The sequence below is a fragment of the Oncorhynchus mykiss genome, chromosome 17, assembly GCF_057628025.1.
Source record: "Oncorhynchus mykiss isolate SJ-2025 chromosome 17, ASM5762802v1, whole genome shotgun sequence".
In the NCBI taxonomy this organism is placed as follows: Eukaryota; Metazoa; Chordata; class Actinopteri; order Salmoniformes; family Salmonidae; genus Oncorhynchus; species Oncorhynchus mykiss.
In genome coordinates, this window is record NC_143038.1 from 24,458,510 (window position 1) to 24,480,913 (window position 22,404).

The window sequence follows — 22,404 nt, forward strand, 5'->3', positions numbered from 1 at the left end:
CAAAACTGATAGAGACATACCCCAAGCGACTTACAGCTGTAATCGCAGCAAAAGGTGGCGCTACAAAGTATTAACTTAAGGGGGCTGAATAATTTTGCACGCCCAATTTTTCAGTTTTTGATTTGTTAAATAAGTTTGAAATATCCAATAAATGTCGTTCCACTTCATGATTGTGTCCCACTTGTTGTTGATTCTTCACCAAAAAATACAGTTTTATATCTTTATGTTTGAAGCCTGAAATGTGGCAAAAGGTCGCAAAGTTCAAGGGGGCCGAATACTTTCGCAAGGCACTGTATCTGCCTGCCATGTGGGGTGGCTGGACAGGCCGGCGGGGCGCCATCCCTTAGTCTCCAGGTTTATGAACGGGCTTCGTTGCCTGCGTCCAGTTAGGACCCGCTCAATGGTGAGCTGGGAATTGGATGCTGTCTTGGCAGCTTTGGCAAAGCCGCCTTTTTAACCGTTGGAGTCTGCCTCTCTGAAACACCTCTCTATGAAGGTGGCTTTCTTGGTAGTGATTACTTCCATGAAGAGGGTGGGTGAGCTCCATGCTCATTCAATGAGTTCTGAGTGCTACCGGATGGACTCTGGTGGGAGGAGTATTTCTCTCCTCCCCAGTCCTTCCTTCCTCCCAAAGGTTCTGTCAGACAGGCATGTGAACATCCCTTTTATCCTGTCTGCTTACAACCCCCCCGGCAGTGGAGGGGAGTCTGGGCCTCCCTCTGACATGCTGTGCCCTGTGCGGGTACTGGCTGCCTATGTGGTGCGGACACGGGCAGTGAGAACAACAGACCAGCTCTTTGTCTGCTGTGGTGAGTGAGTCCTGGGGGCTGGGTTATCAAAGCAGAGGCTCTCTCACTGGATCGTGGATACGATTTTGACAGCATACCGCCTGGCTGGCAGGACAGGGCTGGGATCTGTGGTGGCACATTCAACACGAGGTGTGGCTGCGTCCTGGGATCTACTGAGAGGAGTGCCCCTCGTTGATATCTGTGCTGCGACCAGCTGGGCTTCCTCTTGCACCTTTGCTAGGTACTATCGGGTAAATGTGGCCACTCCCTCTGCGGTTGGTTGGGCAGTCCTGGGCATCGCCTCCCCTTCTGGGGACTGTGCCGGGACCCCCTTCCACATTGACGGCCCCTGCGTCTCCATTCCGCACTGGGATTTCGCCGCTGGCTGGCCAGGTCCCTTTAGCACCAACTACATCTGGTACGGGTGTACCAATATATTGAAGTGATACAATATAGTGAAACATAACAAAGGTTATGTATGTAACCACGGTTATGTGAGCTATCTGGATCACTCCAATGTGATGTCGTGGCCATGGGGTCTATATATAGGGGAGGACCCCAGCCGTGACACAGGTGTACACGGGAGTAAATCTGTCAATCCTGACCTCGGATGTATCCCTCCGCCGCGGAGTGATGCCAATATATTGGAGTGATCCATGTAGCTCACATAACCGGGGTTACATATGTAACCTTTGTTCTATTTGTGATGCTCAAAGCGCTGCAAGTCCGGCCTCTCCCATCTCCTCATAGGTTTTTAGGAGCATACACCCACATTGGGGATTGAAAGATGAACTTAGTTGGTTGCCAACCGCCATATTAAGTCCAAAATAATAATAAGAAGCCTGAGGAAGGAAGAGATGACAAAACGGTAAACCAAATTATTTTCTCATCTCTGGATGAATTGTCGGAGTAGAGGACCTTGTGCATTTCAGGTAAATTAGCAACCCAATATCTTTATCCCAGGACAAAATAGCTAGCAACATTAAGCTTGCTAGCTAAATTGCCATAAATATGTAATGTTTTTCGACCTGTCCCCAAATTAATATAATTGTTTCATAGTTTGTTAAGATATTTCAACCTGCGTGCCCTGATCACTTCTGGTGTGGGTGTAGAAAATCGGTATGCTCATGTCCGGTTTGGTCAGCATGTTAGCAAACAGGTGAGCATATATTACCATTGGACAGTTAATGTTTGCATGTTGATTTCGTTTTAGTTATTAGTGAGTTCTATGGAGATATCGTGCAATTCAGTTTAGCTAACGTTAGTCTAGGTTATGTTAACACACTGCTTGACAACTGCATGCTGTGACCGTGTGTACAGTACGGCGACTGCATGGTTTAGCGTTATGCCAAGGGTGCACGCGCTGAAGAGATGCAGCAACAAGTAGTTGGTTCCATTGGTGTTAGCATAACCCTAATCGTCTGCTGCAGCGTGGTGGTCATAGTTTATTGAGCCCACTGATCTGGGGAGTTATAAATTATCAACACATTTGAATTCCTTGCTGTGTAAAAGTATTCAAACAAATCTGTGCGATTTTGACTTAGTTTAGCAAACTAGCTATTGGAGTTACCAACGCACATCGTGCTTGCGAAATAGATAATTGCAAAGCATTGATACATAGCATGTGGGCTAGTTAACATTAAGATGGTATGGTAACATGCCCGTTTAAGAATTGTGACTATCGCACTAATGTATAGTCCTCATTTAATGCTGACAAGAGTAGGAAACATGCAGTTGCTGTTAGTTCTGACTTCTGTGAAGATGCTGTAGTCTCCCAGTCACTAGGTCAGTTCACCCCGATGAAGAGTGTCCTACTCAGAGTGCAGACACTTTTGACCTCCGTGAGTGTCAGTTTGACACAAACGAGTTGAGAGCTCAGTTAAATAAACATTTGGGCTCCTCCATTCTTAAAAATGCAAAGTGTTCTCCATGTTTCTGACTACACAACACAGGAAATAGTTGAGCACTTGGGGCAGATATTTTCTCTCTCAACCTCTTGTCAAGGAAGCAATAAAATATGTATTACTGAAAAATGAACACACAATTAGCGATGCTACCCTTGACGAAGTAGTCAAGGAGGTCATGGACAGCAATGTTTTTGCCAGTGCCACTGCTTAAGTTGCAGAGATGTCAACTTCTAAGCGCAGGAAAACCTTTGTTTTTGCAAAGAACTACCCTTTAGTCATGTCAGTGCAGTATGTACAGTGCCTTGCGAAAGTATTCGGCCCCCTTGAACTTTGCGACCTTTTGCCACATTTCAGGCTTCAAACATAAAGATATAAAACTGTATTTTTTTGTGAAGAATCAACAACAAGTGGGACACAATCATGAAGTGGAACGACATTTATTGGATATTTAAAACTTTTTTAACAAATCAAAAACAGAAAAATTGTGCGTGCAAAATTATTCAGCCCCCTTAAGTTAATACTTTGTAGCGCCACCTTTTGCTGCGATTACAGCTGTAAGTCGCTTGGGGTATGTCTCTATCAGTTTTGCACATCGAGAGACTGACATTTTTTCCCATTCCTCCTTGCAAAACAGCTCGAGCTCAGTGAGGTTGGATGGAGAGCATTTGTGAACAGCAGTTTTCAGTTCTTTCCACAGATTCTCGATTGGATTCAGGTCTGGACTTTGACTTGGCCATTCTAACACCTGGATATGTTTATTTTTGAACCATTCCATTGTAGATTTTGCTTTATGTTTTGGATCATTGTCTTGTTGGAAGACAAATCTCTGTCCCAGTCTCAGGTCTTTTGCAGACTCCATCAGGTTTTCTTCCAGAATGGTCCTGTATTTGGCTCCATCCATCTTCCCATCAATTTTAACCATCTTCCCTGTCCCTGCTGAAGAAAAGCAGGCCCAAACCATGATGCTGCCACCACCATGTTTGATAGTGGGGATGGTGTGTTCAGCTGTGTTGCTTTTACGCCAAACATAACGTTTTGCATTGTTGCCAAAAAGTTCAATTTTGGTCTGACCAGAGCTGACCTTCTTCCACATGTTTGGTGTGTCTCCCAGGTGGCTTGTGGCAAACTTTAAACGACACTTTAAGAAATGGCTTTCTTCTTGCCACTCTTCCATAAAGGCCAGATTTGTGCAATATACGACTGATTGTTGTCCTATGGACAGAGTCTCCCACCTCAGCTGTAGATCTCTGCAGTTCATCCAGAGTGATCATAGGCCTCTTGGCTGCATCTCTGATCAGTCTTCTCCTTGTATGAGCTGAAAGTTTAGAGGGACGGCCAGGTCTTGGTAGATTTGCAGTGGTCTGATACTCCTTCCATTTCAATATTATCGCTTGCACAGTGCTCCTTGGGATGTTTAAAGCTTGGGAAATATTTTTGTATCCAAATCCGGCTTTAAACTTCTTCACAACAGTATCTCGGACCTGCCTGGTGTGTTCCTTGTTCTTCATGATGCTCTCTGCACTTTTAACGGACCTCTGAGACTATCACAGTGCAGGTGCATTTATACGGAGACTTGATTACACACAGGTGGATTGTATTTATCATCATTAGTCATTTAGGTCAACATTGGATCATTCAGAGATCCTCACTGAACTTCTGGAGAGAGTTTGCTGCACTGAAAGTAAAGGGGCTGAATAATTTTGCACGCCCAATTTTTCCGTTTTTGATTTGTTAAAAAAGTTTGAAATATCCAATAAATGTCGTTCCACTTCATGATTGTGTCCCACTTGTTGTTGATTCTTCACAAAAAAATACAGTTTTATATCTTTATGTTCGAGGCCTGAAATGTGGCAAAAGGTCGCAAAGTTCAAGGGGGCCGAATACTTTCGCAAGGCACTGTAAATGGAGCATCCTGGACACACTGAAGTGCATATTCCTCTTCTTCAAATGCTTCAGGACATTTTTAAACATACTGATATCAGGAACAAAATCCAAGAATCTAACGTTGCTCAGCCAGGTCTTTACATGACTCATAGATGGCTCATATTTTCAGATTAAATTCATTGTTATCGGCAGGAGAACTTAAATTGTCATTGCTTTTGTATATTGATGACATAGAACTAGCAAATCCACTGGACACTTCCAGGGAAATACACAAACTCTGTGCAGTATACTGGCTGCTTGCCAATCTGCCAAGTAAGTACAGATCAGCCTTGCACATTATTCAGCTGGCAGCATTATGTAAGGTGCCTGATCTCCATAGTGGCGGTTATGAATGTGTGTTAGGCCCTTTGTTACAAGACATTCACACTATAGGACAGGATGGGGTTTTCATTGAGTCCATCGGTCAGTGTGTCCAGGGTACTGTCCTGTGTGTTGCAGCTGGCAGTCTTGCAGCCCATGGGTTAGCAGGCTTTTTACAATCCTTTAGTGCTGACTTTGTGTGTAGATTCTGTACAGCCACGCAAGGCCAATTTCAAACCCATGAAGTTGGTGAGGGAGAACAAGAGCCACCCATGACCTTAACCTGCAAGATGTTTTGAATGGTCAGAGTCAGTAAGGTGTGAAGCGTGAAAGTGTTTTGAGCCAGACCTTGCAATATTTTCATGCAATTACTGGTTTCCGACCTAATGTACTGCATGATCTGCTTGAAGTAATTGTGCCCGTTGACTTGGCCCTTTGCATCAGCGAAATGATACGTCTTAAGTATTTCACTCTTGAGTATTTAAACCAGAAAATGGTTTCATTCCCATATCAGTACGCAGACAAAATAAACAGACCACATCCAATCCCAAAGACATTTGCAACCATAGGAACTATTGGTGAAAATGGGCATGAAAATGCAACCTTGCTCAGACTGCTTCCTTTAATGGTTGGTAGTGATGTGCCAGAGGGAGATGGAGTGTGGGCAGTGTTAACGGATTTGAAAGACATCGTCGAGCTTGTGTTGTCACCTACATCTGAAACTGTCCAGTATTTGCAATCTAAAATCAGTGATTGTAGACAGACTCTGCAAGAGGTCTTTCCTGGGTTTAGACTTCGTCCCAAACACCAGTATGTTGAGCATTACCCTGAGCTCATCAAGCATTATGGGGCTCTTGTACACCTTTGGACCATGAGGTTTCAGGGTAAACACCGCTTTTTCAAACGGGTTGTGCACTCAGAACTTCAAGAATGTCCTGGAAACTGTCAACAAACACATGATGGCATATTACCTCAGTGCACCATCATTTTTGTCACCTCTGCCATTGTTTCAACACTCCCGAAGTAGCTAAGCACTAGATTGAACAAGAGACAGAAAGCAACACTATTTACTGCACATCAAAAGTCACTATTGATAGCACTGATTATGCCAATGGCATGTTTGTATCAGTGGGAGTGGATGGAGGACTCCCTCAGTTCTGCAGAATTGAGCAGATCTTCCTTGTGAATAACAATGTTTCCTTTCTCTGTAGAAAGTAAGAGTCCTGCTACGTGGAACATCTTGGATCCTATGAACTGTCCTCAGGCAACTCAAAACTCAAAGTTCAACGATACATCCACCCTCTCAGCATACAACACAGGAGGCAGATTGCTCCTGAGGCTCAAGAGATTCATACAACTATATTGAAAAGGTGACTGATATTTTCCCTTACTCATGAAAAAGGAATTGTTAAATAAAGGAATATGCTATGGAAAAATGGATCGTTAACTTCAGTCTATCTATATTTTTCCTCCCTCAGATGGCAGAACCTACATACCAGACCTTACTTCGTCTCCATATTAGAGGTCAACCGATTATGATTTTTCAAAGCCGATACCAATACTGATTATTGGAGGACCAAAAAGCCGATACCGGCCAATTTAAAATAAAATAAATTAAAAGTATTTATTTGTAATAATGACAATTACAACAATACTGAATGAAACACTTATTTTAATATAATACATCAATAAAAATCAATTTAGCCTCAAATAAATAATGAAACATGTTCAATTTGGTTTAAATAATGCAAAAACAAAGTGTTGGAGAAGAAAGTAAAAGTGCAATTATTGCCATGTAAAAAAGCTAACGTTTAAGTTCCTTGCTCAGAACATGTGAAAGTTGGTGGTTCCTTTTAACATAAGACTTCAATATTCCAAGGTAAGAGGTTTTAGGTTGTAGTTAATATAGTATTTATAGGACTATTTCTCTCTATACCATTTGTATTTCATTAACCTTTGACTATTGGATAAGCACTTTAGTATTGCCAGTGTTACAGTATAGCTTTCGTCCCTCTCCTCGCCCCTACCTGGGCTCGAACCAGGAACATATTGACAACAGCTACTGTCGAAGCATCGTTACCCATCGCTCCACAAAAGCCGCGGCCCTTGCAGAGCAAGGGGAACAACCACTCCAAGTCTCAGAGCGAGTGACGTTTGAAACGCTATTAGCGCGCACCCCACTAACTAGCTAGCCATTTTACATCGGTTACACCAGCCTAATCTCGGGAGTTGATAGGCTTGAAGTCATAAACAGTGCTGTGTTTGCGAAGAGCTGCTGGCAAAATGCACTAAAGTGCTGTTTGAATGAATGCTTACAAGCCTGCTGCTGCCTACCATCGCTCAGTCAGACTGCTCTATCAAACATCAAATCATAGACTTAATTATAACATAATAACACACAGAAATACGAGCCTTTGGTCATTAATATGGTCAAATCCGGAAACTATCATTTCGAAAACAAAATGTTTATTATTTCAGTGAAATACATAACCGTTCTGTATTTTATCTAATGGATGGCATCCATACGTCTAAATATTGTTGTTACATTGTACAACCTTCAATGTTATGTCATAATTATGTAAAATTCTGGTAAATTAGTTCACAATGAGCCAGGCTGCCCAAACTGTTGCATATATCCTGACTCTGCGTGCAATGAACGCAAGAGAAGTGACACAATTTCACCTGGTTAATATGGCCTGCTAACCTGGAATTCTTTTAGCTAAATTTGCAGGTTTAAAAATATATACTTCTGTGTATTGATTTTAAGAAAGGCATTGGTGTTTATGGTTAGGTACAGTCGTCCAACGATTGTGGTTTTTTCGCAAATGCACTTTTCTTAAATCATCCCCCTGCGTTGCATCGATTATATGCAACGCAGGACACGCTAGATAAACTAGTAATATCATCAACCAAGTGTAGTTAACTAGTGATTATGATTGATTGATTGTTTTTTATAAGATAAGTTTAATGCTAGCTAGCAACTTACCTTGGCTTCTACTGCATTCGCATAACAGGCAGGCTCCTCATGGAGTGCAATGAGAGGCAGGTGGTTAGAGCGTTGGACTAGTTAACCGTAAGGTTGCAAGATTGAATCCCAGAGCTGTCAAGGTAAAAATCTGTCGTTCTGCCCCTGAACAAGGCAGTTAACCCACCGTTCCTAGGCCGTCATTGAAAATAAGAATGTGTTCTTAACTGACTTGCCTAGTATAATAAAGGTGTATTTTCTAATTTATTTTTTATTTAAAAAAATAAACTGTCCAGTGTCAGTGTCCAAAAATACCGATTTCCGATTGTTATGAAAACTTGAAATTCGGGATAACGTCCACAGTCGGTGGATGTCCTGAAGATCATCATGTAAAACAAATTGAATTTGGACTATGACTTCACTCTTCAATACGAAGATCCTGACTTCGATGGACAATTGTGCTGTCTAGTGGACATTGAGGAGTTTCCTGAGGAAGCTGTCCTGAAGGTAATTGGATCAGAAAGTGATGCCAACTCAACCGAATCTGGAGACACAGATATACTTGCCCCACGCCAGAGAGTCTCCAGAGTGCCTAGAGAAGTGGCCTGACGGTTTTCCGGGTGCCATCTTTTTCTTATGATATTGAGCACATGCTTAGTTGCTATGAGAACTGGAAAGACTTAAATTAACAAGAGCCCAGAAGCATGACATTCTTGAGAACATAGCTAAAGCAATACACAGCTTCAAGACCTATCCAAGTGGGGGAGAAATAGGCAAGGCAAGGCTACCACCTTGTTACCAAGCACCCATGTCTCAAAGGAGCAGGGAGTCGGTCTGGATGGTATGCATGGATGACTAGTCTGAAGTTCAAGATGGGGAACTATCGGACCAAGTTGAGCAGAGCTGGAGTTCCTGAGTTCTATCTGAATGCAGGCAAGAGGAGCAGAAACAACCTAGAGAGAGAGTCACCCCACTCAAACATCAAGAGACCCAGACGAGCTGAGGTAAACGTCCTGCCATGCTTGAGAGACCCAGAGTCTCTCAAGCAGCTGAGACAGCAAATCATCAACCAAGTTTCAAAGACTGAGAGAAACCTGCCATTAATAGACAAGCTGATGCAGACAACTTTTGCCCTTTGACGAAATGATGGACCGCCAGTGAAATGGTTCCAGAGGGAACTGGCCAGCCCTTCCCATGGAGTCTCAGGTAAAACAGCTGTTATCCCCCTCTCTTTCTCTTATTTTGTCTCTGTCTCCCTCTTGCTCCCTTTAACCCTCTTCCCCTTTGTAAGATCTTTCTTTCAGTCAACATTGTGTTCAATGGGGCTTTTGTTTGTGGTTTGTTGATGCATGTGTGTGCAGAGTTCCACCGCATAACAAACATCATTTTGAAGGGCCCGATTCTATGCCAAGCTTACATTTATGCATGTTTCAGGTGGAGGAAACTGAAGAGCCAGACATTAGACACACCTGTCGCTCTCCTCACTGTTCTCAGTGAGAACTTAACTGATCATGTCCAGTTCAACCCAGCCAGGATTGCTGTGGTGCTAGAAGGTGACATTGTAATGAATGATCTCCCCAGGTTGGCTGATGCAATTATGTTATTTGGTTTGATTTACGTCTTGCATCTGAGTTATCCCAAGCAGCTGATCCATACTTCTGACTTCATACAAAACAGTTCTAGGCTGATGGGAAAATGCTTAAACCGAAGCTTGTGTCTCTGAAAAATGACCTATTGGCGCAAGACTAATGATGTATGGGCCTGTGTGGGTATTTGCCTTTAGAGGTATTTACCATCAGTGAGGTTGTAGGCCTTTCTCGTAGATATGTCTTTATTGTGTGGGTCCACATTGTCCCATCATTGCCTTGTAAATCGCAGTATAGGCTCACACAGCCAGTGTTTCCAATCAAAAACCATGCATTCTTTCAAAGTTATAAATGTTTTCCTTTTATTGTCATTGATGTCTGACATGTAACGTACACTATGTTCTGAATGTAATGGAGGTAAGCAAGAGTTAATTTGCACTAAAATAAAGCTGGAACATATTTTCTAAAATGTATGTATTGCAATGGTTCTAACAGTTCATGGTTTTTGTTCATGGCTGCAGCTTTAATGTGTTGTTCCTCATTTTCCCGTTTTTGTCTATATATATAGAAAATAGAAAATTCAGTGAAACTATTTGGATAGTCCATCTGTAGATAGTGAATTGAGCATTCAAAGACCATCAACAAATGTTAAATTGCTATCAAACTAACCCTAACATATCAGCAGAGATACAGTTGACATTTTCTTAGTTTATTGATAGTTTGAGCATGTACAGCACAGGGGACTATCCAAATGGAGTTACAGAAAATGCTTTAACCAGGTTTCTATCCTCCATTTCATGCTAGAGCGCACATAAAGCCTACATGATAAGATTGGACAAAGAAGCGAGATACTTATTTTATTTGTCAAACTGCAACCAAGCATTGATGATCATGTCACCAGAATAAGACCCTTGATATTTATTGGAGAGGAGCACCTTGCACTTTCACCGCCCTGTGAAGTTGATCACAACTTATTTCACCTGTCGTCTAATAAACTGCATGCTTTCCCGACAAGTCGTAGTGGGAGGACCACACGTCATTGTGTAACTCCAAGTTTACTTCAATATAATGGTTATTATCTAAAAATGTCCTCATAAAGCGTTTCCACTTGTCTATACCCGCATAAAAAGGTTAGATGGAAACTTGGTTAGTGTCACATTTGGTTATTGTGTTGGAGGCAGGTGTTTTGTTAAGTTGAATACACAGGCATAGGAATATTAAAGTTTGCATTGTCAAGAACATTTTCAATTGTTTACTTCATTTGATTCCTAATTTTATTATGTACTGTATATTTATAGCAATCTATATAATTGTTTTTTTTAAATATTATTCAAGCCTTTATAATAAAGATTTCTTGAATACCTGAAAATGGTCTGCCTGAGTTGTGTGTACTAAGAATATAGTATGGTTTGGTAAGTTTTGAGTTAATAGTACCTACCTAAATCGGTTTCCAAAAAGGGTTTGAGTAAGATCATAAGAATTTGAGTTGGTACAACTATTGCAATACTCAATGAAGTTGAGTACAAATAAAGCATAGCAATTAAATATGCAGCAATTAAATGTATGAAATTATTTAAACAATATTTTAAAGTTAAGTACAGTTAAAAAATAGAGTTTGCATAAAACCATTAGGTTAAGTACAAGTAATTCAAAATAATTAGGTGTGACCTTACTTTATCTAAAAAGTAATCAGTTTCCCCCCCCAAAAAAAGTGAGTTCACGGAACTTATCAGGTTTTACAGTGAGACTTCAAAACAGTTGCATAGTTTAATGGTTGTGATAGGAGAAAACAGAGGACTGGTCAACAACATTGTATTTATTCCACAACACTAACCTAATTTAGAGTGAAAAGAATGAAGCCTGCACATAATTCAAATATTCCAAAACATCTATCCTGTTTGCAACAAGGCACTAGAGTAATATTGCAAAACATGTGGCAATGCAATGAATTTTTTGTCCTGAATATTATGTGTTATGTTTGAGGCAAATCCAATACAACACATCACTGAGTACCAGTCTGTCACGACTTCCACTGAAGTTGTTCCCTCTCCTTGTTTGGGCAGTGTTCAGTGGTCGACGTCACCGGCTTTCTAGCTGCCACCGATCCCATGTTTCATTTTTCCTTTTGTTTTGTCTGTTTTACACACCTGGTTCCCATCTCATGATTATGTTCCTTATTTAACCCTCTGGTTTCGCTTTCTGTTTTGTGCGTGATTGTCTTTCGTATCCTTTTTTGTATTTGTTTTATAAACAGGATTTTTGTTCCGTTCTCGGATGGAGTAAATACAGTGGTTTTACTCTTACCTGTGTCCTGCGCCTGACTCCTTCGCTATCCTCTAGATAGACTCTGACACAGTCTCGATATTTTCAAGAATAGTGGTGGCGGCGTCATGTTATGCATATGCTTGTAATCGTTAGTGACGTTTCAGTAAAAAAAAACAAGTAAAGGAATGAAGCTAAGCACAGCACAAATCCTAGAGGAAAACCTGGTCCAGATCAGTCTGCTTTCCAGCACACACTGACAGAATTCACCTTTCAGCACCTTAATTGGTAGCACCTTAATTGAGGACGGGTTCATGGTAACGGCTGGAGTGGAATCAGTGGAATGGAATCAAATACAAACACATGGTTTGATGCCATTCCATTCCTTCCGTTCCAGCTATTATTATGAGCCGTCCTCACCTCAGCAGCCACCACTGTTTCAGCAGGACAATAACCTAAAACACAAGGCCAAATCTGCACTGGAGTTGCTTACCAAGAAGACAGTGAATGTTCCTTAGTGGCCGAGTTAGAGTTTTGACTTAAACCTGCTTGAAAATATATGGCAAGACCTGAAAAGGGTTGTCTACAAATGATCAACATCCAATATGAGAGTTTTAAAAATTATGAAAAGAATAATGAGCAAATGTTGTACAATCCAGGTTTGGAAAACTCTTAGCGACTTGCCCAGAAAGACAAAATAATTCTTACATTTGTTGAATACATTAATTAGTGTTTAAGTTTATTTTTTTAAAACAATACTTTTTTGGAGAATTTTTATTCCACTGACATTAGACTATTTTGTGTAGATTGTTGTTGATATGACAGTGAGAGGGTAGACTGAAAGGAGAGCACTGAAGTTGCACTCTTGTTTCCACTGACAGTAGCGGTGGAGAACTGCACACACTGCACACACAGAATGACAATGAGGGTAAACTCCAGTACAAAGGAGCACAGCACTGAGCACAGGCTATCAGACAGAAGACAGGCTTTTAGATCACAGGATATTATCAGAACACAGGCAGAGCATCAGCTAGCTAGATCATCACTCAACCACAGACTGATTAATAAGATTTCGCCATTAAAACATAAGCACTGTGTATGATCTATCATGATTCATATGGCAATCTTTACAGTTCTTATCTTATTTCATCTTGCAGAAACTTAAGAAGAAATTATAAAAATGCATTTGTGTATCCTCAATATATTTTTAAGATACATTTATGGGAATCATGCCATCGATTGTCCATTCAAATTCCATTATTATTTTTATATTCACTCAGATTATATGTCACGATCGTTGTAAGGACGAGACCAAGGCACAGCGTGATATGCGTACATTCTTCTTTAATAAAGAACGAAACACTGAACAAACTAACAAAACGATACGTGAAGCTAATATAGACAGGCAACTAAACATAGAACAAGAACCCACAAAACCAAAAGGGAAAATGGCAACCTAAATACTATCCCCAATCAGAGACAATGATAAACAGCTGCCTCTGATGGGAACCATAATCAGGTCACCAGAGACATACAAATATCCTAGAGAATACAAAACCCCTAGACAATGCAAAACCCCTAGACAATATAATAACTAGCATACCCACCCTAGTCACACCCTGACCTAACCAAAATAATAAATAAAACAGAGATATCTATGGTCAGGGCGTGACATGTGCTCTTGTTAAGTTCAGCTGTGGAGGGCACACTGTTGCTTGTTCAAATGAATGATTTGACTGCTTCTAAAGGAACCTGTTCATTCTACAGGGTTTTGCCTTTGAGTTTTCGCTTTCTTTTATAACAAAATCAATAATTAAATAGTAATATCACAAACTGGAATGTAATAAATATTTGATTACGACATTTTGCAGTAGTTATAAATGAGTCAAATCTGAAAAATGTAAAAGGTCTAAAAAGCATCTTATGACCTTTTAATAAAAGCATATTATTTTAAGTTGGGTAGCAGGCATAATAATGTTTTTATCAATCAATCATTCACTTCTATTGCTGCAGGTGTGTATATGAACAACTTTGTCTGGAAAAAATTAATTGACTGGTATTTTCACATTAGTGGCAAACGCCAGCATTTGAAAATCAAAACAAATGTTAGCTGCTTCAACATTTCCGACAGATTTGTACTCTAGGAACTCCCAAATTGTGTACAATTAAATTACCTCCAGGTACGTCCCCCCAAAAGGGAGTGCAATGTAACTTTAGTCCTCACGCTGAACAAATGAGTCCGTCAGTTTTATTAAGTGTGTATTCTTCATGCATTGCGCAGACAGGAAGTGGTCCAGGAAGTGTGTGAAGTGAAGCAAGAAGGGCCTTCTCTTCTACATGAACATACAGTGCCTTGCGAAAGTATTCGGCCCCCTTGAACTTTGCGACCTTTTGCCACATTTCAGGCTTCAAACATAAAGATATAAAACTGTATTTTTTTGTGAAGAATCAACAACAAGTGGGACACAATCATGAAGTGGAACAACATTTATTGGATATTTCAAACTTTTTTAACAAAGTAAAAACTGAATAATTGGGCGTGCAAAATTATTCAGCCCCTTTACTTTCAGTGCAGCAAACTCTCTCCAGAAGTTCAGTGAGGATCTCTGAATGATCCAATGTTGACCTAAATGACTAATGATGATAAATACAATCCACCTGTGTGTAATCAAGTCTCCGTATAAATGCACCTGCACTGTGATAGTCTCAGAGGTCCGTTAAAAGCGCAGAGAGCATCATGAAGAACAAGGAACACACCAGGCAGATCCGAGATACTGTTGTGAAGAAGTTTAAAGCCGGATTTGGATACAAAAAGATTTCCCAAGCTTTAAACATCCCAAGGAGCACTGTGCAAGCGATAATATTGAAATGGAAGGAGTATCAGACCACTGCAAATCTACCAAGACCTGGCCGTCCCTCTAAACTTTCAGCTCATACAAGGAGAAGACTGATCAGAGATGCAGCCAAGAGGCCCATGATCACTCTGGATGAACTGCAGAGATCTACAGCTGAGGTGGGAGACTCTGTCCATAGGACAACAATCAGTCGTATATTGCACAAATCTGGCCTTTATGGAAGAGTGGCAAGAAGAAAGCCATTTCTTAAAGATATCCATAAAAAGTGTTGGTTAAAGTTTGCCACAAGCCACCTGGGAGACACACCAAACGTGGAAGAAGGTGCTCTGGTCAGATTAAACCAAAATTGAACTTTTTGGCAACAATGCAAAACGTTATGTTTGGCGTAAAAGCAACACACCATCCCCACTGTCAAACATGGTGGTGGCAGCATCATGGTTTGGGCCTGCTTTTCTTCAGCAGGGACAGGGAAGATGGTTAAAATTGATGGGAAGATGAATGGAGCCAAATACAGGACCATTCTGGAAGAAAACCTGATGGAGTCTGCAAAAGACCTGAGACTGGGACGGAGATTTGTCTTCCAACAAGACAATGATCCAAAACATTAAGCAAAATCTACAATGGAATGGTTCAAAAATAAACATATCCAGGTGTTAGAATGGCCAAGTCAAAGTCCAGACCTGAATCCAATCGAGAATCTGTGGAAAGAACTGAAAACTGCTGTTCACAAATGCTCTCCATCCAACCTCACTGAGCTCGAGCTGTTTTGCAAGGAGGAATGGGAAAAAATTTCAGTCTCTTGATGTGCAAAACTGATAGAGACATACCCCAAGCGACTTACAGCTGTAATCGCAGCAAAAGGTGGCACTACAAAGTATTAACTTAAGGGGGCTGAATAATTTTGCACGCCCAATTTTTCAGTTTTTGATTTGTTAAAAAAGTTTGAAATATCCAATAAATGTCGTTCCACTTCATGATTGTGTCCCACTTGTTGTTGATTCTTCACAAAAAATACAGTTTTATATCTTTATGTTTGAAGCCTGAAATGTGGCAAAAGGTCGCAAAGTTCAAGGGGGCCGAATACTTTCGCAAGGCACTGTATCATCATAGCCTGGCGGCGGCACGTGATCTGGGTCTGGCCTGGAAACCAAAGATCATAATACATAATTAATACACTCATAAATAGTACTCTTCCACAAAAGCCAGATTTAAGACACATATCTGGTGGCCAATTTCTGTGACGGCCCACCATGCCAGCTATTTATTAACTCTTAAATGATAACATAGGCCTATCTCAGATATGATTCAAGAAAGACTGGCTGACCTTAGCTTCAGTTACGTAGAAGTGAGTGACGTGTTGTATTGCAAATGCCTACAGTGCCTAGCGTAAGTCTACACACCCCTTGCAGTCTTCATATTTGTCTTCCTTAAAATACATCTAAAAATATATGTTTCCAACAGATCTACACAACCTGCTCCACATTTTCAAAGTGAAAGAAAACTATAGAAAATTGGCTAAATAATTTTTTTTTTTAACAAAGATGTCTTTATTGCATACCTGTATGTTTTCACACCCCAGAGTTAATGCTTTGTGGAAGCACCTTTGGAAGCCATTACAGTTATTTATTTTTTTTACCCCTTTTTTCTCCCCAATTTCGTGGTATCTAATTGATAGTTACAGTCTTGTCTCATCGCTGCAACTGCCGTACGGACTCGGGAGAGGCGAAGGTCGAGAGCCGCGCGTCCTCTGAAACACAATCCAACCAAGCTGCGCTGCTTCTTGATACAATGCCCACTTAACCCGGAAGCCAGCTGCACCAGTGTGTCGGAGGAAACACCGAACACCTGGCGACCATGTCAGCGTGCACTGCGCACGATGGGACAAGGACATCCCCGGCCGGCCAAAACCTTAGACCACTGCGCAACTCGGGAGGCCATGTCAGACACATTTACATGGACTTAACCGCTGAAATTGTAATTATTGTGCACTTATCCATTTAAAATAAATTCCATAATTAAAGCGAGATAACACTTAATAATAACGTCCAGCAATAAATCATTTATAAGGCATTTATAAATAGTTTGCTCACCATTTCTTAATCATTAGTCCTACATTCGTAAATGTCAGCTAGTACGCTATAAATACAGTGCCTTCGGAAAGCATTCAGACCCCTTTACTTTTTCCACATTCTGTTACGTTACAACCTTATTCTAAAATGGATTAAACAAAACAGCTCCTCAGCTCTACACCCATTACCCCATAATGACAAAGTGAAAAGAGGTTTTAAGAATTGTTTACAATTGCATTAAATATAGAAAACAGAAATATATTCTTTACATAAGTATTCAGACCCTTTGCTATTAGACCCGAAATTAAGCTCAGGTGCATCCTGTTTCCATTGATCATAGTTGAGATGTTTCTACAACTTGGAGACCACCTGTGGTAAATTGAATTGATTGAATTGCCTAGGAGGCCTGCATCCCGGATTCGCCTCTTCACTGTTGTCGTTGAGACTGGTGTTTTGCAGGTACAATTTATTGAAGCTGCCAGTTGAGGACTTGTCCTCTTGCTCAGTTGTGCACCGGGGCCTCCCACTCTTCTTTCTATTCTGGTTTGAGCCAGTTTGCACTGTTCTGTGAAGGGAGTAGTACACAACGTTGTACTAGGTCTTCAGTTTCTTGGCAATTTCTCGCATGGAATAGCCTTCATTTCTCAGAACAGGAATAGACTGACAAGTTTCAGAAGAAAGTTATTTGTTTCTGGCCATTTTGAGCCTTTAATTGAACCCACAAATGCTGATGTTCCAGATACTCAACTAGTCTAAAGAAGGCCAGTTGTATTGCTTCTTTAATTAGAACAACAGTTTTCAGCTGTGCTAACATAATTGCAAAAGGGTTTTCTAATGATCAATTAGATTTTAAAATGATAAACTTGGATTAGCTAACACAATGTTCCATTGGAACACAGGAGTGATGGTTGCTGATAATGAGCCTCTGTACGCCTATGTAGATATTCCATAAAAAATCTGCAGTTTCCAGCTACAATAGTTATTTAAGACATTAACAATGTCTACACTGTATTTCTGATCAATTTGATGTTATTTTAATGGACAAAAAAGTGCTTTTCTTTCAAATACAAGGACATTTCTAAGTGACCCCAAACTTTTGAACGATAGTGTGAGTGTGTGAATTGGTTCATTTTCCTGTCAAAATGTAACAAGTAGTTTTTGCTCTCAGGGAAAATGTATGGAGTAAAAAGTACATTATTTTCTTTAGGAATGTTGTGAAGTAAAAGTAAAAGTTGGCAAAAAGATAAACTTAAAGTACAGATACACCACTGCTTCATACCCAAGAAGACTCAAGGCTGCCAAAGGTGCTTCAACAAAGTACTGATTGATGGGTATGTAATGGTGATATCAGTTTTTTGTATTTATACATTTCACTAAAAACCTGTTTTTGCTTTGTCATTATGGGGTATTGTGTGTAGATTGATGAGGGTTATGAATACTTCCCGAATGCACTGTAGATATAATATTTACATTTCAAAGGCAATTGTTTTTAATAATTATCTATATATAGCTTACTAAAATTTACTAATTTAGGAATAATGATTCACAAATGGTGAGCAAACTACCTATGAATGCCTTATAATTGGTGGACGTTATTAATACCTAAATTAAAATTCTCAATAGAAACATAACCTGTACCCTGGTCTGTGTCTTCCAACGTGCCCAAAGGGGTGGGCCCCAGGTGGCACAGCTCCCGGGGGCAGGACGCCCACGAGAGGGGTCGAACCCTGAGCGGGGATAACCAGCTCGCAAAGGGTCCACGATCATCCATCCTCCTCCACAACCACTGTGGGACAAACACAGAAACAGAGCTGGCTTTGGTCTTTAGCATTTTTGTATTATTTTACCCCATTTTTGTGATATCCAGTTGACATTGCCTCATCACTGCGACTCCCCAATGTGCTCGGGAGAGGTGAAGGTCGAGACATGCATCCTCCAAAATATGACCTGCCAAGCCGCGCTGCTTCTAACACACTGCTCGCTTAACCCGGAAGTCAGCCGTACCAAAGTGTCGGAAGAAACACTGTCTGACTGACGACAGAAGTCAGCTTGCAGGCACCCGACCTGCCATAACTTCTTATGGCTGCAGGGGCAGTATTGAGTAGCATGGATGAAAGGTGCCCAGACGTGCCCAGAGTAAAAGGCCTGCTCCTCAGTCTCAGTTGCTAATATATGCATATTATTATTAGTATTGGATAGAAAACACTCTGCGGTTTCTAAAACTGTCTGAGCCATTTCCTGGTCATGCCCATTCCACATGATATCGACTTGCATTCCATTGCTCCTCTAGACACAAAGGAATTCTCCGGTTGGAACTTTATTGAAGATTTATGATTAAAACATCCTAATGATTGATTCTATACTTAGTTTGAAGTGTTTCTTCGACCTGTAATATAACTTTTTGAAGTTTTTGTCCGAAGTAATGTATGAGCGTTTGAATATGTATACCTAACGCGCTAACAAAAGTAGCTACTTGGACATAAATAACGGACATTGTCGAACAAATCAAGCGTTTATTGTGGACCTGGGATTCCTGGGAGTGCGTTCTGATGAAGATCATCAGAGGTAAGGGAATATTTATCATGTAATTTCTGGTTTCTGTTGACTCCAACATGGCGGATAATTTGATTATTTTTCTGAGCTCCGTCTCAGATTATTGCATGATTTGCTTTTTCCGTAAAGTTTTTTTGAAATCTGACACAGCGGTTGCATTAAGGAGAGTTATATCTATAATTCCATGTGTATAACTTGTATTATCATCTACATTTATGATGAGTATTTCTGTTGAATCGATGTGGCTATGCAAAATCACTGGATGTTTTTGGAACTAGTGAACGTAACGCGCCAATGTAAACTCAGATTTTTTTATATAAATATGAACTTTATCAAACAAAACATACATGTATTGTGTAACATGAAGTCCTATGAGTGTCATCTGATGAAGATCATCAAAGGTTAGTGATTCATTTTATCTCTATTTGTGCTTTTTGTGACTCCTATCTTTGGCTGGAAAAATGGCTGTGTTTATTCTGTGGCTTGGTGGTGACCTAACATAATCGTTTGTGGTGCTTTCGCTATAAACCATATTTGAAATCGGACACTGTGGTGGGATTAACAACAAGATTACCTTTAAAAACGGTATAAGATACATGTATGTTTGAGGAATTTTATTTATGAAATTTCTGTTGCTTTGAATTTGGCGCCCTGCACTTTCACTAGCTGTTATCATATCGATCCCTTTAACGCGATTGCAGCCATACGAAGATAAGGAGTCCCTAGAGCACGATGAGCCAAGGAAAGCCTCGCTGGCCAAACCCTCCCCTAACCCAGACTGTGCTGGGCCAATTGTGCACCGCCGGTCAAACCCAGGTTGTAACAGCGCCTCAGCACTGTGATGCAATGCCTAAAACTGCTGCGCCACTCAGGAGGCCACTGGCATTGGTCTTTTTAATTAGGATGAATAATGATCATGTTGTGCTATTTGCGGTGTTAGTGGCTCAGATAGAGTAATCCCTTTCATAATACTTGGGCCTGATCTTCATTGATCTTCAATTTTGAATGGTCTGCCACATTGTCTGTTGTTCTATCCTTGCTGTCACGTCCGTTATATGAAGGAGACAGCGTGGTATGCGTACATACTTCCTTTATATAAAGAATGAACACTGAACAAACTAACAAAACATGAAGCTAATATGAATAGTGCAGACAGGTATCTAAACATAGAACAAGATCCCACAAACGCCAAAGGAAAAATGGCTACCTAAATATGATCCCCAATCAGAGACAACGATAAACAGCTGTCTCTGATTGTGAACCATATCAGGCCAACATAGAAATACAAAAACCCCTAGACTTACAAAACACCAGACATACAAAACCCTAGACAATACAAAAACTAGAGTACCCACCCTAGTCACACCCTGACCTATCCAAAATATAAAGAAAACAGAGATATCTCAGGTCAGGACGTGACACTTGCTGAGTGCAGTAGGGAAACTCACCCAAAGAGATCCAGAATGGCTCCTCCTGCAGCGAATGGAGCCACAATCAGACAGGCTGGGGGCAAATTAGAGACTGCACATAGTTTAGTTTTGCAAGGTATTGTCAGATGTCAACTAAGTCTCACAGTTGATACAATGGTTTTTGTTGGATGTACAATCAATTCGCGTTTGTTGACAACAATACAATATCAAATGTACATTAAAAGTTGTGTGATATTGTTCGCCCACAGGGGTATATACTGAAAAATGTTTTATGCAGGTGAGTGAATACAGTATCAACACTGTATATATAAACTCAGCATAAACTTATTTCAGAAGACACTGAGTTTACAAAATATTAAGATCAAATGCTCTTTCCATGACATAGCTTTCATTATCAGTCTATGATTCGTTATTGATGCCACTTAAATCCACTTCAGTCAGTGTATATGAAGGGGAGGAGACAGGTTAAAGGAGGATTTTTAAGCCTTGAGACAATTGAGACATGGATTGTGTGTGTCATGACGTTGGCCTGGGGGGGTTGGTTTATGACAGTCATAAATACCTCTTCCCCCCTTTTTCCTCTCTCTAACCTACTAAGGTTACATTTGCAAAACCCCTTGGTTAACATAGAGATTCTGGGAACGTCAGAATGTGGGGGGAAATGAACTATATTCTGGTAATCCGAACAATTGAACATATGCAGTGGTACTTAATGAATATGATGTCAGTTCGGTTGTCATCTGAGACATTCTCATCAATGATAAGATTACATAAACTCTACAGTGGAAAGTCTACACATCAGATTTATCAGATTCACATGGAATTATTGTTCAATTTAAATGTTTGAATATGAAATTATTTGTGATGGGATGAAATGTGATTTCAGCTTCTAGAATGTGAGATGTGGGTTTTCATAAGATAGGGCTGCTCAATCAGTGGCCCTCCCCTGTGAAGGGACAAGGGCTATAAAACTTTTCAAACACACCCTCCTCTCCCTTCCTATATAAGCCCTTGACGATAACATAACTTCCTGTTCCAAGGATATGAGGGCGACGGTCCTATGTCAGAATGGTTCAGAACGAAGCCAACATCAGCATGAGCTTTGGTTGCGAATGGTATGAACTTTGAACTCTTATTCACTACAGAAATGATACCACCTAGCTGTTGAGTTAGCGACCGCAGTTACAAACGCAGGTTAGGAAGGAACAGACAGAGTATCCCGTCTACCACACAACGACACTACTACAACGTATCCAATTGACAACCAGAGACATTCTTCAAAGGACAGAGGACTCGGTTTGGCAACATGGCCTTCCATCGACCAACAACATGCTGAAGAGCAGCTCAGAGTAAATATTTATTGCATTTTCCTTTTCCAAATGGGTGGTAATTTAGAATGCATAAGATACTGTATTTACAATAGCACAGCTTCGCCCTTTGTTCCTGTCTTCCCGCTCTTTCACTTAACCCAGCCCCTTTTCCTTTGTGTAACAAGCCGTCAATTCTGTTCCGCCCGCTAGGGACGTTTTCTTTTTTTATGACGTAATTCGTAATCAAGTTATGATTAATTGTGTGTATGTGAATTCTGTGTGATTAGTTAGGTATTTAGTAAATAAATAATTAAACCCAATTTGTATTGCTGATTCAAATTGTTAGCCAGGGTTCGTGCAGATAAAACATTTTACAACTTTCAGATGAGAAGTAAGATGAAGATTAATGTTGACTGCTATGGATGTAAAATATTA

General features: G+C 40.5%; 1 protein-coding gene across 1 annotated transcript in view; it reads left to right on the forward strand.

Moving 5' to 3' along the window:
- tmem74b (transmembrane protein 74B) overlaps window positions 1–10,859 on the forward strand; it is a 36,185-nt gene extending 25,326 nt beyond the window's left edge. The window contains exons 3-4 of the transcript XR_002469199.3: window positions 6,151–6,309; window positions 6,418–10,859. The gene's annotated coding sequence lies outside the window, so the exon portion shown is untranslated. The remainder of the gene's footprint in view (window positions 1–6,150; window positions 6,310–6,417) is intronic.
- The last annotated feature ends 11,545 nt before the right edge of the window (window positions 10,860–22,404 follow it).